A 27,909-nucleotide genomic window follows, 5' to 3' on the forward strand; every position below is an offset into this window, starting at 1 on the left:
AATGCTCTCTTGTAAATTCCTTATTGTCTACAGCTGTAGATATTTCATCAACTAATTAGACTCTAGATGTGGTGTGCTTTTCACAGAACCATTGATTCTACAAGCTGAAGGTTTGCTGTAGTCACTCCATGCTTTAAATAATTTTTCTTTCACATGAAAAAAATCTTTGCAAATGTAAAAATAAAAGTGCTGGAGGAAAATTTGAAAACTTTCCAGCACTTCTGCCACTGAAGGATAAATCTGGCTTCAGTTGGTGGGAAAGAGCAGCAAAACAGACATGTATTTATGTGCAACATGCTGCAGATCATTGATGGTGAATCTGACAAATTATTGCATTTATATAAATCACAGAATTGCATCTCAGCTCATTAGGAAAAGCACTGATTAAACATGAAACATCAAGGGATGTGTTTGAGGACTAAGCAACCTGAAGTTGGCGGAGGTGAAAGCATTTATGCATTTTAACATCACGCAGATACTACATGTTTGAAATAATAATATCTTAAGTAAGGTAAAATGGGTTAAGAATAATTCAGCCTTAATTATTAATTCAGAGTGCATTTCAGTCGTGGGAGACCTTTAAGAGACTCTAGAGACTTGTTCTTTAAATTGCTGCAACCTTATAGGCACGCTCGTTGGCTATGATTTAATGTGCATCTTTTTCATAGACCTCAATTATCAATTAACTGTAAGTGTACACCGCTGGGAATATGCTCAGTCGTGTCCACCACATTAACATCCATTAGAAGTGAATCACCTGCCTGTGCTGGAGCTCCTCGGCTGCTGAATGTTTTTCCTCTGGGCTGCAAGCTGTCAAAGTGAGAAGGAAAAGACTGGTGAGATAATAATTTGTAACTGAGTCTTTTTAATGTGCTTGCAAACCTTCAAATTACCAGTATAGATCAAAGTGAATGAGTCTTAGCCTGAAGGCTGATTTCTGTAATTGTAAACGTAGCAGAAGAGTATAAAAAAGGGTGAAAATATATCAAATTTGTGACCTAATTTAGAGCTAAAACATGCTGTGCACCTTGTGCAGATTTAAAAAATACTTAAGATCATTTAAAAGGAAAAAGTCTTTGTGGAATTGCAGGGCAACTACAAAGCTAGTGTCAGTTAGCAATTTAAGGTTAAGATTTATGTATATCACAGAAATCTAATGCTGCATGATGTCAGTCATTTGTGGAATGACAAACAACTCTAATCACACTTCAAAGGTAATACTTTGATTTTCTAGTTGCTTTTTGTTGACATAAGCATGCTAACAGCAGGAAACTTAATGAACTTAATGCTAAACTAGTTAGCAGCTCTGCTTTCCTTCCTGCTTGCCAACAAAGAAGCTTAAAAGACAGGATGTTTGTTGCAGAAATATTTAAAGTACACAATCATAATTAAAATCTAGGTGAGGCAAAGGAAACATAATTAGTTACAAACAGCCTCTGTGTGTCTTCTCTGCTGCCATCAAACACCGAACATGGCCTTTTCGCCGGCCTCTGATGTGCACGCCTGCGGGTGCATGGCAGGGAGACTGGCTAACTCCAGCCTTTGATTAAACAGGGACATATTTCATTATGATCAAAATTATGGGAACTTGTGTCATGACTTTCTTTGATACTGGCCTTTTTATTTCCCTGGCAATAGATTTGTAGGTCTATGAAGAGGAAGGGAGAAAGAAAATCGAAGACAGCAGAGCTTTCATGTTTCTAGATGTACATCATGGTTGTTTTAGTAGATTGTTCTCCAACAGCTGAGCTCACTTTAAACAGTAATCCTACTTCCCTGCTCAGTGTGTGGGCTTGAAACAATATTAAAGCATATGGCCTGACAATGATCACAAGGCTTTCCTCCTCCACCATGTCAGAAAAAAGAACACAGGGAGCAGCAGTGTCATTTGATATTGACTGCGTTCATATTTAGATCCTTATACAAACAGGGTTTCTGTTGATGTCAGTTAGGATAAATAAACAAGAATGATGCTGTAAGACATTTCTCAACTACTATTGTTTGGATTGTCAGGAAACTTTATACAAGAGTCTCCAGAAGCAGGACCAAAAGTTTTTTTCTTGTGGTTTACAGTTTTATAGTGAATGTACCCACAAAAAGCCTGTTGAATGGATTGCAATGGAATTGGGTACTTAAATTAATTGAGACAAAATTTATGTTAGTAACAAGCTTAAAGTACCGCAGTATATAAATGCAGTTCAAGCCTCACAAAGCCATACTTTCAGAAGTTTGATCATGTTTTACAGGGTTATTCATGACAGAATCAATGTAACAAGATCTGGGACCATACAGCTGATGCAATAGACACGATACGATATGATATGAAACGATATGACCCACTACAATATGATACAGTATCCTAGATGGGAACATGGTAAGATACAACATGAGATATGTCACAATACAAGATAATATGATATGATACAAAATGAAACAGAACAAAACAAAACATTACAATACAAAACGATACCAAATGAGGGTTTGCAGATGGCCTAGCGGTCTAAGGCATGACCCATGTACGCGAGCAGCAGGGGTTCGAATCCAGCCTGTGGCCCTTTGCCGCATGTCTCTCCCCTCTCTCCTTCTGTTTCTGGCTGTATTCACTTTCCTCCTCTGTCAAATAAAGGCACCAAAAGCCCAAAAGAAAACAACCAAAAAAAACAATACCAAACGATACGATATGACATGATAAAATACAATACGATACAATACAAAGCAATATGATACAATGTGAAACCAAAACGTTTCATATATAATATGAGGATATGACATGTAATGATGCAATTAGAGATGATACAATTTCAATACAATAAGATAAGCTCAGATATGATATGAGATGATGTGATAGGATATGAGATGAGATCATTTAAGATAAGATACAACCCCACCACCCCTTTCACTCTCTTGCATGCTTTGTTTACAACACTCTTGCTGCTGTAAATTTGGAGTTTCCCCTTGTGGGACTAATAAAGGAATATCTTATCTTATCTTAAAGGAGAGCTGTATTGCTACTGCTGGAAGAAGTTAAAATGTTAAATATTTAACCCATGCTGTATGATTTCAGACATATAAGAAGAGTTTCATCACCATGCTGATCTTGGATCAGCTCAGCCTTTTGCAGTAAGTTGAATAAGACAGTTAGGGGACCAGCTTAGTTATTCCTAATCAGCACTCCTTCTCTGGGAGACTTAATACATTTCAGTCCAGACATTTTCCTGGGTACCAATGGGAGACAGCGTGTCAAAACATCTACTTCTACTGACTGCCTACTTTGTCTAGCTCATTTTAAAGTGGGGGGCCTTTTGCCAAGCCTTTGCCCATGCCAGGATTTAGGTCTGTGTGACAGTAACAGTTTTAGTCATATCTTGGCAGGTATGCTTATGCCAAGGGTTTCTCTGAGCAGGAAGTTTGGGGTTTGGCTGCTGTTACATTAACAGGCTCTGTCATCTCAGCTGGGCTCAGAGCTGAAATCAGATCTCACAGCCCTCTCTTCCTAACACTGATGGATCATGTTGCCCCTGACCATTGAAAACCTGCAGAATATAAAAAAAAACACACAACACACATTAAAACTCAGAAGAAAAATGTAACACTGGTGTCAAATTATTCTTTTCTTTTTCAAGTGTAAAATTGAAGTAAACAATGTTTGCCTTTCGGGGCTGCTGCTGCCATTTCCATTTTGGAGCTGCTTTGCAATGATTTGGCACTGAGTTGAGTTCATACTGAAAACATAAAAAAGTTAATTTTGTCACATGCTTTCCCCCCAGAAAGAAATATTACCTGCAGTTTCATCATCCCCTCATTTTCATCAACAGTGTCACAGTACACATTGTTGCTGTGTCGCTTCGTTCTCTCCAGCACTCTGTAAAGCTTGGACCCATCTTGCCCTTGACAGAGAAGCGTGTCACCCTCACACAGTAATTATACCAGAGCTGACGTATCCTCTTTCCATTGAATTATTGAGAGGGTGGAGAGGACACAAGATCCTATGTATTGAGAGAGAGAGAACTCAGTGTAAAAAAAATCTAAAATTGATGAACAGAAACAGACAACTGCAGGTGAAACGATTTAATTTCTATACATAGGATACTTTTAAAAGTACATTTGAGACATTGTGTAAAACATGAATAAAACAGAAAACAATGATTTACAAATCATTTTCAACCAGTATTTAATTGAATACAGCAAGACAGCAAGATATTTCATGTCAAAAAATATAAACTGTATTGCTTTTTGTAAATATGCATACATTTTGTATTCCATGGGTGCAACACGTTCCATTGGAGATTGCAGCACATTTACAACTTTGTTACATCACCTTTTCTTCTAACTGACTAAAGACACTCTTTGTTGAAGCCAAACAAAGAACTCCTTATTTTTGCTTGATGTATGTCTTAAGTTATACAATAAGTCTGGACTGCATGTAGTCCGGTCTAAGGCCTGCACTCTTTTCTCCGAAGCCATGCTGTTGAAACTCCTGCAGAAAGCAATTCTGCATCATCTTGCTCAATCAAGCAGGGGCATCCCTGGAAAGATGTTGCCTAGATAGAAACATATGACGCTTTAAGCAGTAATGGTGCCTTCACAAATGAGCGTGACCTACCCCATGGGCACTAATACACTCCACACAATCACAGAAATTGCTGGTGCCTCTGAATTTTAATGATCTACAGCATTGGTTTCCAACCTGGGGTCCCCCTTGGGGGGTTTCAGGGGGTGCACAATGGCCTGTCTGCTCTGAGGTTGTTAAAATTAGGTTCACTCAAACTACCTAAAATCATGATAAAACCTATATGAAAGGTTCATACTAAGGTCTTTTGCAAATAAAACTTGGCTTTGAACAATGAAAACAATTCAAATGTATGTGTTTTCTTGACAGCAATTTGTTACTTTTTTCAGTGTGAGTCTGGGGGGGGTTCTTCTTAGTTATGTGAAGGGAGGGTTCAATGGAAAAAAAGGTCGGCAACCACTGATCTACAGTACGGTGCAGAACTTTTGGCATGTCTGGGCCAAATGTTGAGGCTGAAGTAATGTTTAGCTGCCTGAGGGCAACATCAGGCGGGAGGGAGGATCACACACAACCCAGGTCAAGCTTTGATTATCCTTGCTTATAACCAGGGGCATGGGAAAATAATCTAATAATAATATGACATCCCAACTTTGGATTTGGAGTTAGATTTAAATGTTTGTTTTTTGTGGTAACCTGAAATAAATATCTAATTTTATAATTTAACTACCTTTCTTTTATATTCCACCTTGTAATCCGCTTCTACAATAGCTATTAAGCCTTTATCAGGAGCAGGTTTCATCCACAGTGTCGTGCTGTAAACCCACCCCTAGATGTCACTGCATCAAACACAAGGGTCCTTTGGTGAAATAGCAATAATAATACTAAAAAAGTACATCACTTACATTTTAAAATATCAGTGCTCTAAATATTTTCTAAGGGAACCAGTAGCCCAATGGTGTCTGTGCATTCTATGTACATTTAGCTGAGGGCCATGGCTGCTGGCTGTTTTCAAGCATGTCATTTTTGAATGCTTTCTGCTTTCATATCTGAATAAAGGCATAAAAGCCATTAAATGAATCTTTAAAATAATAAAAAAAACAAACATTTATAAACTTGCTAGAGGACAAAAAAACAAGTAACAAACTTAGAAAGGTTGCCATCGGTTCTCATCAAAGCATCTTTTATGTGCAAGACTTCTAGGACAAAGTTATCCTGCTAATGCAGGGTGTGTTTTACATCCCTTTGGCAGCTTTGAGCACAAGCGCTTTCAAAACCCTGGTGCCAGTAGAAATACCAAGCCCCTTGAAAACAGCTCGATAACCACAGCAGCACACTAAATATGAGCCATGGAGGACTAGGATGTGCATTTCTGTCCTTTTATGATTGATTATACAAAGGTCAGTACAGCAGACTACTGCAGGCAGACTCCCCTAAGACTGCTGTTTTCATTACACAGGAAATCCTGCCACGCTTCTCTCAAAAGTCAGCCTACGCTTGTGCAGTCTGAGGCAGATATACATTTAAATGAAATGCACACTAACCCACCTCGGCCGCTCCAGACTCACTGCTTGTCTTTAAATGTTGATGTCAGAGGTTTCTTACAATTTAAATAAGACTTAGTTTTAAAAATCACTGTTTTGTTTTGTTTTATCTCTTTATCTATCTCTTTATCTTAATTTAAAGGCCACATTCATTTAAGAAATGCTTTCTTTTAGTTACATGGACATTTGACATGGTGTTATACTTTTACAAGATTTAAATGCAGAATATTCAGCTCATTATTCAAAGTCAAGCAGGAAAATGTCCATTTTCTGGTGCAAACATTAGCAATCTAGCTGCAAAGCCCATGTCAAATTTTCTGACCTCAGGTTATTGTAGCTGAAGCGTTTACCTTCTGATTGTATAAATTCTTCTTTTTCTTGTTGTACATTGAAAAGTCAAGGTCTCAGAAATGTTATGATACATTTTCTCTCTAAGGACTTCACTTAAGCTTCAGGGAGCATGAGGTGGCTTTGAAGAAAGATTACATGGTTTGATCGACAACACTGATCAACACTCTAAGAAATGCATTATAATAGTAGCCTACAGAACAAGAAAACAATAAAGCCTCACCTCCTCACTTCGTTGTTACCATGGCATCATGGAGGTTGTAGTTCAGACATGACTTTCTTTCACTCTGCCTCCTCTCTGTGTGGGCTGAGATTTCATTTCATATTTGAAGTGAATGTTGTGTTCATAAAAAGAGAAAATGAAAGGAAATTGAATCACTCAGAGGTCGGTTAGAAAAATCAAAAAGTGGTAACTTATTTCACAGTTAAAGACTGAAGTTAAGAAGGGGAAACTTGAAATCATACACTTTTTAAAAAGACAAGACATGACAGCTTGTCAGACATGAACCCAAAATATTTGGAGTGCTGACTGGCTGCAGTAATGCTGGGGTCATAAGCACTGCCTCCCTGACAGATGGGGCATGGTTTAAGCAATAAAACAAACTGTGAGAGTTAATTGGTAAATGGAGTTGAGTTTGTATAGCACTTTTCTAGTTTTCCTACTACTCAAAGTGGTTTTTACAGACTGAGTGACGAGACCCTTGTCCCATCTTTGCTGACAGCCTGGCCACACTACAGGTATGAGCCCGACGCCTCATCACATCATGATGTCACCACTGTCTCCATGGCTATGTGTGAGTTCACATGGGAGGGGGGTCAAAGAGAGTGACTCATAGCGACAACAGAAGTGTTGTATGGGATGCTAGCAGTCTTTTGCTGTGACAAGAAGAAAAAACAAAACAAGAAACAAAAAAGGACTGGTCCTGATGAATAGAGGAGGGCAGTATGGCCGGCTCTCCTCCAAACAGAACTTGAGATATGAATGTGATAACATCAAAGAGATCTCTGTATGTAGACATAAACCCTCAGACAAAGGAAAGATATATCTGAGGGGGGGCGTGAGGCTTTGTCTGTTCTGAGGGTGCCAAAATTAGATTTGCAAATATTGACTAAAACCATAATAAAAACAGTTGATAAGTAGTTTATACAAAGGTCTTTTTGATAAGAAAACCATCCATAGGCCTTTTTTAGGGTTTTATATCATATCATCTTTACCTGGTGTTTAGATATAGTAATAATGCATGGTTGTTCAAATTCATAACACCGACTAGAGAGGCCTTGCTACACCGTTTTGGAACAACCACTTAATAAAAATACAAGCTTAACTTTTTGCTTTTTCAGTGTAAATTTTGGCCATATCAGCCTTATTTACAGTTGTTGATTAAAGTGATCTGCTGTAGCAAATTCAGAACTTTTTCTTCCTGTTATTTGTCATTTTTTCACTAAGTTATGTATGAAACAAAAGCACTGTTAGGATGTACAGTATGTTTACCAAATATGACTCCTCTCACTGCTGTTAGTTCTTGTTACAATTATTTAAACCACAGTGCTCCTTTTTCTGAAGGTTATTTTTAATTAGTTGCTATGAAATGATATAGTGCCATAATTGACAGCTCTGTTGACATGCTGTATGTTGCCTCTGTCTGCAACGCATTGGCAAGAAATAAACACTGAAGAGTCACTGAACTTTACATGACAGTGACTGTCAAACCAACAATCACACTACTGTGGACTTTAATGCCACATGGGATCTTTGCAGATTTATTGGTGAAGTAAATGCGTATGGTTTGCTCAACACAGATCCACCTCTGAATCCCTACTATGCAGGCTCCAGTCCCAGCAACAGTGAAGGAGCCTGTGCCATAATGGGGGGTATTTTGGGTTTATTTTTGAGGCACATTGTCCATCTTTACAGACAGTTGGTTGTTGAACTCAAGAACAGAAAACTAAACAATGATTGTCTACTTCAGCCAAACTAAATGAGCAGTCTGAAACACTGAACCTTTTCTTATCCTGTCTATCATGCAGCTGCTTGAGCTTTAAATGAAACGTATTATGTATATAATTCATGGTTCAGAGAATCTCACTCTCTATAGGTGTCCCACAATGTCATACATAGTTTCTTATATAATCCACACAAGAGAGTTTACATAATCTATCCTGCTCTAAGACCTTGTGGTTTCTAAAGGATTTTGCTCCAGGACTTTCTGTTATTTGTTTACCTGGAGATTTTTCTGTATTCACGTGGACACACAAGCATACATGAACTGAAAAAATATCATTTTTCTCCCTGTCACTCTAAACTGTCTTCCACACAGGAACCCATTACAGAGAGAAAAGGTGACATGTAGGAGCAGTACAGGAAGCCTGGCCTCAGTTCAGTGCCTCCATCTCCACTCCTGACGGAGTGGTGAGTGGCCCTCACTCACAGCTGTCCTGGACCCAGTCAGCCAAGTACACACAGTTTGAACCTGCAAAACAACACGACAGGATGCTAAGATGCATCTGGCACTGCAATTTTCCTCCTGGAGGAGATAGAGGGACAGAGAGTTATTTAAATGCTAAACAATGCGACCTGTTGCTGTAACTGCAGACAGCTACCTGCTGGGATCGGTCATACAGAATGTGAGACGTGAGACCATTTGAGGAATGGGGGGAAACAGCTTGAGATAAGAGGGCCGATGGTGGCTGCAAAGGGTCATTTTATTGACTAGGTGCATGTGACCGAACTATACAAAATTGACTGTATCTGCAAGAAGTCTTGCAACTTAAGGCTCAGTTACAGTGCCTATAAATAGTATTCACCCCCTTAGATGCTTTACCCTCTCATTGATTTTATAAATCAATGATGGTCAATATAATTTGACAACAACAAAAATAATGACTGACATAATTCAACACAGATCCAGTCAGTTGGGGCTGGTAGTCTAACAATTAGTGAAATGGGGATCCCCTGAGTGCAGTGAATTTGTCTCAAGTGATTGTAGTAAAAAGACACCTGAGTCTGGAAGGTCCGGTCACTGGTTAATCAGTATTCATGGCTACCTTTACACCATGAAGACAAAAGAACACTCAGAGAAAAGGTTATTGAAAAGTATGAGTCAGTAGATGGATACAAATAATTTCCAAGGCACTGAACATCCCCCTGAGTTCAGTTAAACCCATCATCAAGAAATTAAAAGAAATGTGTAAATGTGTCAAGATCAGGCCTTCCTCACAAACTGAGTGAGCGTGCAAGGAGGAGACTAGTGAGAGAGGCCACCAAGACACCTACGACTACTCTGAAGGAGTTACAAGCTTCAGCAGCTGAGATGGAAGAGACTCTGCATACAGCAACTGTTGCCTGGATTCATCACCAGTTCAAAGCCGTGAGAGAAAGTTCTTTGGCCTGATGCGACCAAAATCGTGCGTTTTTTTGACCATCAGACAAGATGCTGTGTTTGGCGGACACCAAACATTGCCAATCACCACAAACACACCATCCCCACTGTGAAGCACTGTGGTGGTAGCAATGTTTTGGCATGGCCAAATCAAAGCCCAGACCTCAATCCAATAGAGAATTTGTGTCTGGATTTGAAAAGGGTAGTTCATGCCTGAACCCTGTGCAGTTGGACAGAGCTTGAGCAGTTTTGCCAAATAGAATGAAGTAAAATGGCAGGGTCCAGAAGTGCAAACCTGACTGAGACCTATTCACACAAACTCAGTGCTGAGATTGCAGCCAAAGGTGACTCTACTAAATACTGAGTTGAAGTGGGTGAATATTTATGCAGTCACTTATTTTACATTAAATATTTTTATTTAATTAGCATTACGTTGTAGAGATCTGTTTCACATTAACATGAAAGAGGTTTTTTTTGTCAAATAATCCAAATTATATTGACCAAAATCAAAATAGGGTAAAACATTTAAGGGGGGTGAATACTTTTTCTAGGCACTGTACATATTGATCACCTGTTTGGACTTAAGGTATGCCTATTTTTTACATTCATAGCCCAAATTAGCCCTTTTACAAAACATAACAGGCCACAAACCAACACAAATAAGCTCTAAAGTCATAAGACATAAATGCAGCGCTCTGTATCAAAGAACATTTTTAAAAAATAAAATGAAAGCACCCATATTGTCCCCAATCCTACAGTGTGTCTAAGATCAGCCATAATTCCTCAAGAGTGCTTGATATTAAATGTTTGTTCTTTCTTCTTAATGTAATCCTGGGTAAATATAGAAGCAGTCAGCCACTGCCATCTATAACTTGACTAGCATGAGTAACGTTGATCATCATTAGATGTGACAAGCTTCCTGCAATACAGCACAGAGCTCAATTAATGCTGTCTCTGCACAACTTCATCAAATATGACATACAGCTTGGTGCCATATGGAGGAGAAAAAAGTGCATGTCATAAAAATAGGGAGCTTAATCAACACTCATATACATTAAAAATCGACAGAACCATCAGCCACTCTAACAGACTGTGATGGGGTAAAAATAGATCTGTGTATTATTTTTAGTGTACAGATTTTTAGTGTACAGTTTAGTTTTACTGTAATGGCATTTTTTAAGGTTATGAGGGGGAAAGTAGGCCATGGTAAGCTTCAGCATGAAGAGGGACAAGAGACAGGGAGTAGGTTGGGGGAAGTTGTGGTTTGTGCAGGGTGATATTTTGGCTCTGCTTAGAAGACACATTTATTTTTGGACAGTGACGAAATGATGACCCATTATATTCTGGAGCTGGAAAATTCCTGGAGCTGGAGAACTGCCATCCTTTCTTTTTGCTCCCCACAAAATCATCATTTCCTAAACTAAAAACCAGTGGTAACATCTTATGAGTTAGCAATATGACTACTTCTTTTATTTTTTTTAAGCATGGGTGTATTCAGCTCATACAGGCTACCTGCTATGGTAAAATGGCAATAACAGAAATGGTTCATGCAACACATCCACTGTTTTGTGTTTTTGTGATTTGGGTTATTTAGTCCAATTTAATGCTGGGCTTATGTATGTTTTTAAATTAACAGAAGATCAAATATGTAATGTGACAGGGGAATATACAGTTACAGTAATTTCATCATCACTCAATGCTGCAACTTCTTGCTCAATACATGCAAGCACCATTCAGATCCTTTTTTGGTTAAATTTACTCAGAACATTATTAGCTACAGGCAGAGAATACCAGGAAAATTTAAAAGTTCTGATAGATGGACTAGTTGTCTACACTAAAAATATGTCTTGAATTGCCATTTTTGTTTTCCTCCTCCTTGGACATGAGCCAATGTCTTGAATAAGTAATGTCAGACAGAGTGTTGCATGGGCATGATAAAGGACATTAGATTTGTTTTACTGTCCACCAACAATGGTAATGTAAAGGTAATGTGAACACTGAAGTTAGCAACAGTAATGCATTACATTATGACAGGAAAAATGTAGCCTAATTACAGTAAAGGCATCCACATAAAGAGCAATAGAGACCAGGGAGTGAAGCTTAGAGCTCCTCCTGCTGCTCCTCCTCCTTTTCAATAGGCTATCAGATGGGATATGGGTCCAACTATGAAGTCAAAATGCATGTCACATATTTGTTTTAAACCTTGATTCTAACAAAACAGTTTTTATCATGTGCCCAAGTGTTTTTATTTTTGACAGTTTTATGTGAATAATTTGTTTGCAGAAATACCAGGTGTAACATCCTCATTAACAGCTCTGTTGAATTTTGTGGCTTCTTGTAGAGTTGACATTGGAATAAGAGTAGAGGAGTAAAGGTGAGGGAATTTGTACAAAAACCAACTATACAGTCAAATAGACTTTTGGGGCTTAGGTTAGCAGAAGGAGTAAGGTATCCATTCCACAGTTTCACTGAGCGGGGTTGCATCAGGCAGAACAGAAATATTCTAAAACTTTCAAAATAAGGGTGAGGGTTTGGCTACCAAAAGCTAAAAGCTCAAAACTTGATCAAAACCTACTTGCAAAATGTTTAACAAAGCAAATTAAACAGTGTGCTAACAAAAAAGCTTGTCTTCCATAAAAACACTGAAATGCAGCTACATATGATGTAACTACGGCTAAAGCCAATGAAGCTACATTAGCTATGTAAGCTACATAGGTAGCGTAGCTACATAACTAATGTAGCTAAAGCCTAGCAAACAAAACTAAATTAGCTACAAGTGGATAATACTATGTTTGCTAAAACTAGACTTATTTTAGGAGTTATGTGAGACGTGGCTCATTTTAGCGTTGTTAGCTTTAGCTAAAGTCAACAGAGCTACAGTGGTTTATGTAATATTAACTACTTAGCTTGTGAAAGCCAAACGTGAGCCACTGTCGCATAACTACCTCTAAAATGGGTTATCCAGTGCCAAATTAGACATCTGACCTTTTTCTCTGTTTTATTTATGAAATGTTGCTTGGTCTGTAATGTTTGCTGTGTGGTTATTTCACGAAAGGAACACCCAGACTTTGTTATGAATAAAGTTGAATATATGTGATTAAAAAAACTGCAAGAGGGAGCATCTGAGATCGACAGTCTGCAGCGAGACCCCACTCAATGTGAGACACACCACCACCGTCAGGACAGAGGAGGCATAATTAGCCAGTACAATGTATTTCCTATTTTAAGAGTAGCTAGGCGAACAGCTGGCTTTTTTTTAAAGCTAACATAGCTGCGCTAGCTGTTTAAGCTAACAGAGCAACGGTAGTTTTAGAAATACTAACTTAAGCATTCTTAGTCAAAGCAAATGTAGCAACGTAAGCTACACAGGTAATGTAGCCATGCTAAAACATCAGCCTTAGCAATGTTATCTTTAACTATATCAGCTATTGTAGCTTTGTTAGCTTTAGCTAACGCGCATTGATAGCTTTGTTTGCTGCGTTAGTGTGTTTTGAAGGCAGACAAGCATTTTCCTGTAAGGAAAGGACTATTTAGTTGACTATATGAAATGTTTTGTTATTTAGGGTTTGTGGGTCAGGTTTCTAACTTTTGGTGTCCTAACCCTGACTTGGAGTTTAGTCTGACTTTATTTTAAAAGTTTGTGCATGTATTTCTTACCAGTGAAATATTTCAGCACCCATCACAGGAGCAATTTGGCTTCATATTGTACAATGGAAGAAGATGCAGAGGCACTGTCCAAGGTTCATATTTTACATTCAAGCAGCCACAAAATAGATATTTGCTTCTTGAAGGTACAAAGAGGCATATGTGATGTCATTGGCCAAAAAAAAAAAAAAAAATTGCTCAGGCAATATTATCTTCTTGGCTGACTACTTAAATGCTACTGTCATTTCATAGAAGACTGTAAAAGGCAGCAGCATGTGATCAACATTAAATTGCATTCAACTTTAAATTGGAGGTAAAAAAAAAAAAAACTGAAATTCCTCAGCTCAATCTCTTCCAGCCGCTGTTAAAAGTTGGGGATTATCACCATTGCTGCTTTTTTAAGGATACACTTCATATTTGCTGCCAACAACCTAAGGCATTTTTTGACATTTGATCAGCTCACATGACCTGAAAGAAGCAAGGTAGCCATGATGAGCAATGCATAAGTTGGCAATATGATCACATAAACACCTTTATACCACCTTCAAATGGTTATATAACACAGACTTTGTATGTTTTTTGTTTTTTTTCAAAATACATAATGTGGATTTACTTTTGCAAAAAAAGATATGCCGGTTTCACTGGGATTAACATATCAGTATGAGCACTAGCATGTATCCAGGCTAAGCAGCATTTTTTCTCACAATAGCACAAAAAGCGGGGCAGTTATGTATGTGAGCTATTGTTGGCTCTTGTATATAGTGTTTTATAATGCAGAAAAGATAATGAAAGACATCATTCTGTCATTCATTTCCTTCAGTAGGTGTCCTCTGACAGCACAAATACTGGGACTGAAAAGCAGTGGGAGTATTGAAAGGTGTTTTTACAAACAAACACAGCATTCTCTAACTGCATTCCTCACAACACGAAGCAGGAACAACGGCAAAATTGCTTCTCGATTCATTTCTCTAAACTGAGTGCAACGAGCGAGACAAGCTGAAAATTGTCCAATCAAAAATGTTATTAAGCAATGCAGACAGGTAATCAAGACAGAGGAGGTACACTGAGCTCTATTGTTAAATATATCTGTCTCATACCTTCCTTTGTTTTAGCCCTCACACAAACATTTGAGCTGCACTTATCTAATGACCTTGTACATGTAGTGAAGATATCCCTGTTTGACACAGCTAATTGGTTGATGTGTCAGAGGATGTTTAGCGGCTTAGGAAATCACATCTGCCCATTGATTTCTCCCCACTACGCCCCCTTCATCAGACATGTATTGCTTAATCCAGTCTACTACTCCATTGTTGTGAATCCTCAATGGATTGTGAGGCAGGAGGAGGAGGTGAGAAAACAAGAGAGCGGGAAGGAGATCGAATGAGAGGAGAGAGAACAAGCGATTAAGAGGCACTTGGGATGGGGAAGGTAAATTAGAGACTGTGTGTGAGAAAGAGCATCAAACAACAGTGTAATTGCAGTAAGAGAGATCAGGATAGAGAATACAGCTATGCTCCTCATTTGTGCTGGAGCATATTTAATGGCAGGAAGTTTGTCATGCAGTGGTTTGCCTTCACATGCGACTGTGTCATGCTAGTCGTGTTGGTGCTGAGTTGCTGTGCCAGCTGAAGCGTGCAGGGGTTTGTGCCGCGGCATCTGCTCTCAGCTCTAGAGCTTGTCTGCCCTCTGGTTAATCAGGAGAGTTTCTCTGTGTTTCTGTCTCTGAGGTAAACTCTCTGATACTTTTAAACGCACTTTTATAGGGTCAAAGCACACACTTGAGCACAGAGACACGCACAGACCCAAAGACACGTGAAAACTTAGCTGGAAGGTTCACATGAGGGTTAAGTGTCCTTACAAACTATTTGATAACATTGTAAAACGAGGCCCCATTGTGTTCAAATACATGTACTTTAATATGGTGTTGGCCTCCACTCTTCTTGTAAGTTTTTACTAAAGATTTTTGGGCAATTTATGCCCATTCATTCTGTAGAGCATTAATGAGGTCAGGCACTGATGTTGGACCAGAGGGCACACGATCTCAGTTCCAGTTCATCCCAACAGGTGCACAATAGGGTTAAGGTCAGGGCTATGTGTAAGCCAGACAAGTTCTTCCACACAGAACTCATCAACCATGTCTTTATAGTCCTATATATAGCATATCATTGTTCAAGATGTCCTGGTATGCTGAAGCATTAAGACTGGCCTTCACTGGAAATAAGTTGCCTAGCCCAAACCCTGAAAAACGCCCCCATACCATTATCCCTCTTCCATCTAACTTCACAGTCGGCACAATGCAGTCAGGCAAGTAATATTCTCCCAGCATCTGCCAAACCCAGACTCACCCGTCTGACTGGCAAACAGCTGCTTGCAAGTCGCTTTCCTTCCATGAAGCTTCTGCCGCACAGTTTTTTGTGCCTACAATAATGCCAGTGGAATTTTATAACTCTTCAGCTATGGAATCAGCAAAGCATTGGTGACTTTTATGCACCATGTACGTGAGCAGTTATTGACCCTATTCTGGGATTTTAGAGGTCCTCTGCTTCTAGCTGGGTTGCTGTTGTTCCTAAACGTTTCAACTTTCTAACGATATCACTCACAGTTGACTGAAAATCCATCAGGGATGTAATTTCAAACTGTCTTATTGCAAAGGTGACATCCATCACAGTCTCATGCTTGCTGTCACTGAGCTCTTCAGAAAGACCCATTCTGTTTCACAAATGTTTGTACTTGGAGACTGCAGGGCTAGGTGCTTGGTTTTATACACCTGTGGATGCAAGTCTTATTAAAACACCTGACTTCAATAACCAACTCATTGAGTGCCAGCCCTTTCATAAAATGGAAAGTGCCTTGTGCCTGCGTTTTTGGCCATTTTGAGTCATCTTTCAAGACCCACAGAATATTTTGTACTATGACTCTGAAAACACCAACTACACCGCGTTCCACATTATTATGCAAATGATATTTTTCTCTGATTTTCCTAAATATTAATGCAAATGACAGAATATTTTTCAAGTCATCAGCCATTAGAGCATAATTCAAAGGTTTTTGAACAAACTTCATAATGACAAAAATGATTTTTTTTAAAATAAAAACCTCAAAATGCACTGTTCCACATTATTAAGCACAACAGCTTTTTAAAACATTTTATAGGTTGTAAAGAACTGAAAATGGTCATTTGTAGAAATTGCAGCATCAGGGGGTCATATTTACTGAAATCAAAGCTATTTCAATCAAAAACATCTTAACAGGACAAGTCCCATGTTAACATAGGAGCCCTTCTTTGATATCACCTTCACTATTCTTGCATCCATTGAACTTGTGAGTTTTTGGAGAGTTTCTGCTTGAATTTTTTTTGCAGGATGTCAGAATAGCCTCCCAGAGCTGCTGTTTTGATGTGAACTGCCTCCCACCCTCATAGGTCTTTAGCTTGAGGATGCTCCGCAGGTTCTCAGTAGGGTTGAGGTCAGGGGAGGATGAGGGCCACACCATGAGTTTCTCTCCTTTTATGCCCATAGCAGCCAATGACACAGAGGTATTCTTTGCAGCACGAGATGGAGCATTGTCATGCTTGAAGAAAATTTTGCTACAGAAGGCACGATTCTCTTTTTGTACCATGGAAAAAAGTGGTCAGTCAGAAACTCTATATACTTTGCCGAGGTCATTTTCACACCTTCAGGGACCCTAAAGGGACCTATCAGCTCTCTCCTCATGATTCATGACTCCGCCCCCTCCTTGTTGACGTCCTGGCCTCATTGGGACATGGTGGCCATCCACCAACCATCCACTACTCCTCCATCTGGACCATCCAGGGTTGCATGGCTCTCATCAGTCAACAAGACTGTTTGAAAATGAGTCTTCATGTATTTCTGGGCCCACTGTAACCATTTCTGCTTGTGAGCATTGGTTAGGGGTGGCTGAATAGCAGGTTTATACACAACTGCAAGCCTCTGGAGGATCCTACACCTTGAGGTTGGTGGGACTCCAGAGGCACCAGCAGCTTTAAATACTTGTTTGCTGCTTTGTAATGGCATTTTAGCATCTGCTCTCTTAATCTGATGAATTTGTCATGAAACCTTCCTCATTATGTCTTTATCTGCACAAACCCGTCTGTGCTCTAAATCAGCCACAAATTTCTTCACAGTACGATGATCATGCTTAATTTTTCCTGAAATATCGAATGTTTTCATCCCTTGTGCAAGGCATTACACTGTTTGACACTTTTCAGCAGCAGAGAGATCCTTTTTCTTTCCCATATTGCTGAAACCTGTGTCCTGCTTAATAATGTGGAACATGTGGAAAAGTGCATTTTGAGGTTTTTATTTTTAAAAAAATAATAGTTATCATTATTAAGTTTGTTCAAAAACATTTGAATTATACTCTAAGTGTTGATGACTTGAAAAATATTATGACTGTCATTTGCATTGATATTTAGAAAATCAGAGAAAAACGTCGTTTGCATAATAATGTGGAACGCGGTGTAGCTCAAATGAAAAAACAAACTCTGTATTTCATCATGGAAAAAACATTTGTTTGCACCTTGTTCTGTTCTTGATTTATCTTAAGTTGAATAGAGGTTAGTTTCACCAAAAAGACCACTTTTTTTTTCTAGAAAGCTGAAAAAAATGCATTTTTGTGAAAGAGAGTCTGTCAAGCAAAACAGTGATTTGAATGTTAGAATTTTGCCTTCAATGACAAAAAACATCTGAAAATTGTATTACAAATGTTATTTTATTGTAAAATAAATAACAATGCTTCCAGTCACTGTCATGCCATTCACACTCTGGAACTGGACGGCATCCACGGGACCCCCCATATGCCCACGTCCTCTCCTGCTTGCATGTCCCCTGGCACTACCTGTAAATTATAGAAGTAATATCATCATGATACAGATTTGTAAGACTTGAAAATGCAAGTCAGTGTTCAGAAAAACAAGAAAATAATTTGCTTTGTTGTTTGTTTGTTTGTCGATTGTTTGTTGGATGGTGGTTGGATCAATGATCTTGAAACCCCGATTGGCTTTTGGGACTCAGAGTCAGGCGGATATGTGGTTCAAGTTAAAATGCAAAGATATCTGTTTAGAGTAATAATTAAATAGATTGTTGTCAGATTAGCGCTGAAGGGAGTCTGGATTTCATTCTTGCTGATGTGTTCAGTCTGTTTAGGTCTCAAGGACTGGTTCTCCTACAGACACCAGAGCTGTCTGATACCTGAGTGGTCAAAACTTCTAAGACTAACAATGGGATTAAAATAAAAACCATTACACTTCCTACCCTAAAAGGCAGCCCAATATGCTATATTTTTCTGTTGAACCTGTGGATTGAAATCATTCACAGCATAACTACAAAGAAGTTAAACTATGCTGATTGTTTTTGATCAGAAATGTCCATCCCCTTTTTAAGAACTTGGGAAATATCAGCAAGATTATTCCATCAGGGTTAAAGGAGTAAATAGCTTTAATATGATTTATGTGCATTTGCTCTTGAGCATTTTGTCTCCTCTCATTGTAAAGAGATACACTGTACCAGAGTAGCCACTATGACAAATGAACACATACCCAGACTCTCTTCAAGCTGCCAGTACAGTTGCTATGGAAACAAAGTTTGTCCAGCTCATACAAAATGAAGCATTTCTTTTTCTTGCGGCCTTGGCTTGTTGGCCAGACCTTTCAGTCTTCTTACTGCAGCCACAGCTGCATCGTGACCTGCACTTAATCAAAACTTTGGTAAAACTATGGTAAAAGTCATCCGTGAATCATTTCATGAATCATTTTTGTAAACCAACACTGCTATGGCATCGTGTTTTAGGTGATAACTATTTTAATCTCTCTTCTACCTGTGTTCTCGACACATCAGCCTCCCACTTACTTACACTGCTCTTTCACAAACCACCAAACAAACCACTGACTGTCACATAAAAGACAAGTTTTTGTATGATTGCCATTGTCTAAATGTTGGTCAATGTCAGCAAGTCCTGCAGAGAATTTCACACTGCCCATGGCTACAAGCTGCAAAGTTTACACACCCACTACCAGGAGGTTTTTGTTGGGTCACAGTTCTCATAATGAGATGATTCCTGAACAATCCTGTCAGCAATCCTTGACTGCTGAGGAGCCTGGGCAATTGTATGCTGTCTTCTTGCATGGTCACTTAGTTTGTGTGGACGGCCTGATCTAGGCAGATTTACACATGGTCCACATTCATTCCACTTCTCTCTCCATCCCCTGATTCATACTTTTCAATAACCTTTTCTCTGAGTTGCTTGGAGTGTTCTTCTGTCTTCAATGGTGTAATGGTAGCTAGGAATACTGAGTAACCAGTGACTGGTCCTTCCAGACACAGGTGTCCTTATACTGCAATCACTTGAGACACATTCACTGCACTTAAATGATCCCCATTTAAATAATGTCAGTAACTTTAAAGGGGGTGAACATTCATGCAATCATATATTTTACCTTGCTTATTCTTATTTAATTTACTTTGTAGAAATCTGTTTTCATTCTGATACTAAAGAGTTTTTGTTTTTTTTTTTTGGTCCGAAAAAAGCCAAATTATATTGACCATGATGGATGTATAGCATCAATAAAAAGCAGAGAAGACTTCTGACATGCATTTGAGACCAACCATGCTATGGAAGGACAATCATGACGATGGCACAATCAGTTCTGGATTGCTCAGTGTGTACAGAACACAGCACACCAAGATCCTGGGGAATTTGCAGGTTAATGCTCATCCCATCTCCATCTCTGCATCGGTTACTCAACAGACTGAGATTTAGGTAATAGTCAGCAGGTAAATGCTTCTTCAGAAACCAGTATACTGTACACACAGTTAGAGTGGAATGTAGCAGGCAGACATCTGAGCAATTTTTCAGCGTGTCATGAGGTTAAAGGCGCTAACTAAGGCTTGGGTGCCCTCACAGGTAGTCTGCCTGGTAACAAAGTGTCTGCGCATGTTTGTGTGAGTCTGCTGCAGAGCTGCTTAGACAGATTCCTTAGCTGCCTGTCTGTGCGCGAGGCATGAAGTCACTGAGCATCAATCAGTAACCTGCCGTCTGCAGAGCCACAACCGTCTTTGTACCTGCAGCGCTGGAAATTGCTGAGACTGTGCTCCATACTAGGTTAAACACCATCTTCAAACCCTCCAAAAACACAAATTACCGATGTTGTCTTAAAAAAAAAACTTGTTTCCACCAACTTTACTTAGCACAGAGACTCCTGCTGTTCCCATTCATTATCTGTGTTTTTCCTAATAGGAACGGAAATAGTTCAGAGCGAGAGGTGAATCATTTGACTCTGCATGTGTCCTTTGAGATAACTGCCTTGGTTGTACCAGGAATTTCTTGTCTTCAGAAAAGCAAGACACAGAGGGAAGAGAAATAACAAGCTCTCTGAAGTATACAGCTGTCTAATTTCAGGGTCAGAGGACAAATTTTGTTAAAAGTTCTGGTTTTGTGATTATTTCTCTGCACACTGAACTTACACAATAACCCATGCACAGTTGGCGAAGGATTTTGGATTTGTTGGTGCCCATGCCTTTGTATGTGTAAATTTGCCCCCTGCATCCATAAAATGATTTTCCCTTTGATTACCTTTCCTTTTGATCTGTGTTCTGCTATATTTTTTCCTGTACAACAAAAAGCCACAGACATGATTGATAATGCATGCATGCTCCACTGGCTGCTGGCATATTGCTTTGATCTCCGTCAAAACTGAAAGAGAGGAGCTGATAAAATGTAGGGCAAAGCTCGTTCTGCTGGGTTAAAGAGAACTGGTGATGCTCGGAATAAATGGTGAGACCCACACAAACTTACGCACAGTCTAGGAAATCAAAGCTCTCTTCGGATGTGACTGAAATTATGTTCTCAATCACGCTCCTTAGGGCTGCACTGGCCTCGCTTTCACCCCGATGGGAAATGCACCAACAACCTCTGCTTCTTATGTCTGCTGGAAGAAAAGAGGAGCAGCATCTACCACGAGATTGTCGAATGCAGCCATCTCCTTTTGTAAAGGCTGCATATAGACTGAATCTAAAGTTCTGTGACAGCTTTGGCCTTTTCCATAAGGGGCTTCAAGAGAAAACAGTCCTCGAAAGATCCATACACAAACATCTCTTCTTTTCTCTCCCTCTCTCTGTCTCCCCTTCTGTCTAACAGTGCAGCTAGAACATGCATGTATTATTCATTTAGCAACTAGCAGGATGTGGGGCCTTGTCAAGGAGTGAACCCACCACAGTGGTGAAGGGAGGGAGGCGGAGAGCAGCGGAGGGGTGGGTGGGAGGAAGGGAGAGTGAGGGGAAAGTGAGAGTGACAGAGGAGAAGGAAAGATGGATAAATGTTTTGTCTGGTGAACAGGTTTCTAAACCGCACAGCAGCACTGCAGACACAGGATAACCCTTCACTGAGCACTGACCTGACTTTGTACAGGCTTTTTCTTCATATAATGTCTACAGTAAATCTGGGTAAATGGTAAATGTACTTGAGTTTGTTAGTCCTAGTTGAGTTTTCAAGTCCTTTGAATACCTGAACCCATTTTTACACCACTGGTCATAGTTACCCATTTACACCCCATTCACTGCTATGTATGTTGTCCTTTAGTATCAGCTTGTCCCATTTATTCACACTAATACACATTCACTGAAGCAGCAGTGGGAGCACATGAAGATTAAGTGATCAAACCTCTGACCTTCCAGTTGAGAGAAGACATACTCTACCGCTGAACCACAGTCTCTTCTGTCAGGATAATACATCAGAATAACTAAATACATCAACAATTTGTGACACTGTTTTATAGTCTTTTTGATGCCCTTTCACTGTTGCAATGGCCAAAGCACTCATATAGACTATCATCATACTATACAACTTGTTAGCTTCATTTGACAGATATGTTGTAAAGATTCCACTCTGAATGCATGTTTATACTTGTAATAAATTAAACTTCCTGATATGGTGAGCTGCATGTGTGAGGACAAACTGTTTCCCTTAAAAGTGTTCAACTTGAAGTCAAGGTGAGCCACTGTACAAATGTAGCAGGAAATATTCAGGAAAGTTTGCATAAGCATGTGATGGGGTGCTGATATTTTTGTCTTGTTAACCCCAAAAAAATCTGCCAGTGCTTTGTTCTGGGTGTGCAGCACTTTGCTCCGACTGATGGCAAGCAACCTTGCTCAGTGAAGGTATTCCTGAAGCAGGTCTGCCCATGGAATTAGCTGGGCCCCTGAAAAACCCTGAGAATGGGCACTTCCCAGTTGTGATTTACTGATAGTATAAATGCATGTGTTGGATCAGTAGTAATAGTGCTAGCGCCCTGACAGAATATGACTTAATTTTGGAGCTGAAAGTGTGTCAAGCGACATGGGTTCTGATGTTCAAATTATTTTTCCATGCCATTTGCCATGCCATGAAAAAGTTTTAAGACAGCTTTTTTGTTTCATTGTGTCATTTAAAAGTGTATTAAACTTCTTTTGGGAGTCCACCAGCTCCTTTGAATTGTTGAACTATGAATTCTGGGATATGTTGGGTCACAAAGAATGCACTTGATGGCACCTTTGTTGGCCAGGAATGCTGGATGCACTAGCTGAAAAAAGCCTCCAAAAATGGAGGAGCAATTGTTGCACCACTGATGGAATTGTTCATCCTTCAAGGTATGCAGACCTAAACAGGGACTGGAAATGCTAGGTTCTTAACTTTTCTGGAAATTTTGAGGAGTTCAAGTGTAAGAGGGGCCTAAGTCTCCTCGAAGAGTCTGTGCACCAACTCAAGGAGCAACACATCATTACCCTTTTATAAAAACAGGAAATTAAACCAACAACCTTTCATTGCAGCTCCCCTCCTCTGCAGCTGGAATTGCTGCTGAAGTTGAGGATAGCTTTAAAGCTAAATCCAGGAGGAATATTTAAACTATAAACTAGCTTAGATTGGTTTTCTTTCCCCCCCTCCCTAATCTCAATCAGCGATCTGACTGGCATTTTCTCCTCTCTGAGGCCGTCACTCAAGAGACATTTGCGGTTGAAAGAGTCATAACACTCGGTCAGAGAGAGCCATTACTCTGTAGTGTAGAGTGTAGTGAAGAGAGGGGGTTGGCACTTTGAAGAAAGATGCAGAAGCTAGAAAAGGGTCAGTTTGAGGAAGGTGAAGAGGAGGAATGATAGATAAAAAGGTAGTGTGTTTTGTGTTAATGAAAGTGATAAAAATGGGCCAAAGGGGAAAAGTAAAATTGAAGATGTACTGTAAACACACAGGTTTGAATGAGCTTCTCTGCAGAGGCCCCGAGGATGCTCGTGTGTGTGGGGGAACATAAAGGCTATGTTGTTGACATTTGGGGCTTTTTAAAGTTTATTAAGGTCAGTTATTTTGTATTCTGCTGTTGGGCTGTTATACATTATTCATTTACTATGAGAGCAGATGGTTATATACAGTATTTGTTTTTTTTTGGTTCACTGTAAGACAAGCATGCACAGTTTTGCATTTACTTCAGCTTCTTCACGTCAAGCTGGTTTGAGAGGTATTAAGATAATTATGAAGTGACAAGGGCTCTGTCTGCATCAAGGTCATCAGCAGCACATTAACACTAGAATGAAAATTTAAATCAGGTAGAACACAGAAAGCCTACACCTGTCAGCAATCAGCTGGACCACTAAATTAATGTCTCACCTGTCTTAACCAATCACAGCTCATTCCCTCAATGAAGTGGTCCATTTGGATATGAAATCCTTCCCATCAATCTTTGCTGCATCAAGAATGAAAACTTTTACCTCCACACGTCTAGCCTAAAGCTTTTATCACACCCTTATATGGCTATTGCTAGCGCTGCACTCCCTAGAAAGTCAAAGCATGCTGCTTGGCTCACCCAGGAAGCATCTTTTGAGCAGAGAATACATCATAAAGCAAAACTGTACATCGATGATGAGATTGTTCCTGACTGAAAAAGAACAACATGCAATGGTCTGTGGACAAAACTAGCAAAAATGCACATTTCCTCACTCAAAAATATCAGGCTACACTCAGCCACACTTGTTATATAGGCTACAATAAATTCAGTTAAATGTGTTTAAGGGTCAAATTTTTTTTTAGAGACTGCTCACGCTATGAGTAACTGAGAGTTCAGAGCTCTGTGCGCTGAAGGTGGAAACAGTCTGTAAAGGCCTTAAATGTGTATTCAATAGCATTTTCTTGTGTCCTTTTTAAATTAAATCTTAAGCTTTTGCACATAATACTTAATTGTAACATAATACTTTTATTCTGAAGCTGTTCCCGGGTCTGTTTCTAAGTGAATGAATTTACTCGTGTGTTGTCTTAGGTCATTCTTGTTGTCTCGGCTAAACATTTTTAATGATTGATAATAATTATAATCGTCACATATTCGTAAGAATTGAAACATTGCCAGAATGAGGGGAATACCATATCGTCAATGTGATGATGCTTAATAGTATTAAGCTCAAAATAATTCATAGCGGTCTTTTTTCTCAGATTTAAAAAATGCTACCGTTTCCGTTGTAAAAGTAAACATCACAGATGCCTGTGCAGATATGATTCAGTGACAAGAAATCAGGATACTGCTATTTCTTATGGATATAAATAATCAGGTTTCTCTATGCACATATAAACACAGTATCTCGAATATGATAAAAATCAGCATATGACCCGTAACTGGGATACTAAAGTCCATGTAAACACAGTCTTAAATGAAGCAGAGTTATCAACCTGCCTACAACTTGTCCTCCTTGAAAACATTCTAACATACCAAACATAGCTTATATAAATCTTTAAGCTGCGTGAACTACATAGCTAAAGTGACTAAAGCTGAGCTCACAAAGCAGCTATGTAAGCCATGCAGATACGTTATCAACGTAGCTATGTTGGCTTCAGCAAGCTTGCTAAAGCTCATGTTGCTAAAGCTAACTTATCAACATTGGCTTATGTAGTAGCATTGATTACATAGCTAGCGTAGCTGTTAGCTTTACCTGAAGCTAATGAAGTGAGCCACATTTCGTGTAACTACTTCTAAAATGGGTTTATACACAATTCAATCCCAGTTTAGACCTCAAACCTTTTTCTCCGTTTTATTTATGAAATGCATCTTTGTCTGAAATGTTTTCAATGCGGTTATTGAATGTACCTGCTTGACTTTGTTTTTTAATGAAGTTGAATTGAAAAAAAAAAATCTAAAACTGGAAATATGTTGTAACAGCAAATTACAGTGTCTCAGAAGAACAGCCTGTGGCTGTAGAGATGTACAGCCTGCAGCCAGACTTTTTTAGAAAAGTTTAGAAAAGATAGATGTAATGTGATTTTTGTCCATGATTTTATTCCGTTTATCCTTAGTCTTATGCAACACTGTCAGCCATCCTCATTTAAGCTGTGACAGCTCAATTTACACAGTTGCAGCTGTTCCCAATGATGCTTTTAGATGGTCAGATTGCACGGCAAATCTTGGTCTAGTGCTTAACACACCTAGATAATGTGGTTGGAGACTGATTGTCTCTTGTATGTAACAGACCGGACCAGGCATTCTGTCCATGCTCTACAGTCACTTTGACACAGCTGCTAAATAGCATAAATGCTAATGTCACGTTTAACTCATTAGTATCAGAAGTAAAGAGTTTGTACGAAATATATATAACAGTAGAATTTGTCCATGTTTTTCACCACTTGATTTAGCTAACTTGCCTGCAAGGTCAACAGAAAGATGATCCATCATAACTAGCTGTAATGGGTTGTGGTACCACCAACTGTAGCAGAGGTAGCCGTGCTCCAGTCAATAAAACTATTCTCTCTCTCTCTGTATGTATCATGGGTAGAGGACAGTTGCGCACTTCAACTGCCTATTTAATATTCATGTAAACATTGTGACTGGCTGCAATTTCACACAGTAAATGCTAGCATCTAGCTTAAGGAGTATTTAAGGGCAGAATGCCAATTTATTTTCTTTAAATAGTTGGTGGCAATCAATGGTGAAAGGAACATCTTATGTAGTAGAAGAACTAAATAAAGCCTGGTGTTAAGCTGTGTCTCCTGGATGTAAAATACATTTCTCATTGAGAAATGTGTTTCCGTCTTGTATGGCACTCTCATCAAACATTTGACCATTTTATTGCAAAATGGATCAACAGTTTAACTTGGCGGAGAAGGCTCTACTCAAAAGATCCTCCCTGAGTTAATCAAGCAGTTTGTTTTGACTTTCCACAGAGCTCATAGCTAGAAACCCCCATATAGATGGACACATTAATGACAATGCCTACTGAATACAGTGAAATTAGTTCAGAGGCAATTAATCCATAGCAGCATGAATATGAATATGAGGGCGCAGCAAGCTTTATGTAATAAAGGAGGAGGCTGGGGTGGAGGAGGTAAATCTTTACCACCAGCAGCAACAGTGTGGTGCATCGGGATTAGTGAGAAATATGTCATATTCAAATACACCACTGTGTTGAGAGAAAGAGCTGTGATTGACTGTGGGAGCTGGGAGGCGATAATTGGGATCAGCTGGCTGTCAGCTGATCATGGTTGGGCGTATGAATACCATGTCCTGCATAAACTAATGCTGAGCTTCATAATGTTAACTTAAAGGTGCATATGCCGGTGCCGGCTTTCCTCCTGGTCTCTACTGCCTTTAAGTGGCCAAAAAAGTCTAATGTTGCTGTTTAATTTCATGTTTATAAAGCATGCAACCAACTACAGAGCAGCTTTGATAAAGAGGAACATGTTCATTTTACTTGGTTGATAAGGTCAGGAAGTTGTTATGAGGAAAACTGCAAGATTTGTGGTTTGACACGCATGAGTTTAAAGGACGACGATACCACAGACAGCATCACATGATTCCTCTCAAGGATCAATTTAAGGACACCTCAGAGACTTATGGTAGACATCTTTTAAAGATACTATCACAGACAGTTCTAACCATTGTGGCTTTAAGGTAATGACACACATGACCTGACTTTATTGTCTTGAATAGAATTTCAACAGGCAGTTACAAAAAGGCAAATGAAAATAAGAGAAAAAAAAAGGAGGGATGACAAAACTCAAATAAGGACTCATCACTTTTAATCAGCCTTCCTCCCCTGACAGGCGACATTTGAACAAACAAGGGACAGCATGGCTGTGAGTGAAGACAGGGCCCAGGGGAGGGGCCGACCCCAAACCATGTGGCCCACCCTGACCCATTGCTTCAGAGGGCAGGGGCACGTCAGCACAATCACATTATGCTAGATAAATGCCCGGCCTGCGCCAAAATATGTGTGGCGTCTTTATAACAGAAGGCTGCCACATGGCCCAGTTTTAAAAAAAACACACTAACTTGTGACTCTGAAGATAACACTGTGTGTATGGGGCAGCATGAATGTGTGGTGGTTATTATGCCCCTGAGCATGGCTGCAGACAGCTGCACAGTTGTGAAGGCAGAAGAGGAAAGAAAGGACTTAAAGGCACATGATTTCTCTATTCTGAAGGCTAAAATAGAAGTCTGGTGGTCAAGAAATCCCTGACCTCT

The sequence above is a fragment of the Cheilinus undulatus genome, linkage group 3 (assembly GCF_018320785.1).
Source record: "Cheilinus undulatus linkage group 3, ASM1832078v1, whole genome shotgun sequence".
Taxonomy (NCBI): Eukaryota; Metazoa; Chordata; class Actinopteri; order Labriformes; family Labridae; genus Cheilinus; species Cheilinus undulatus.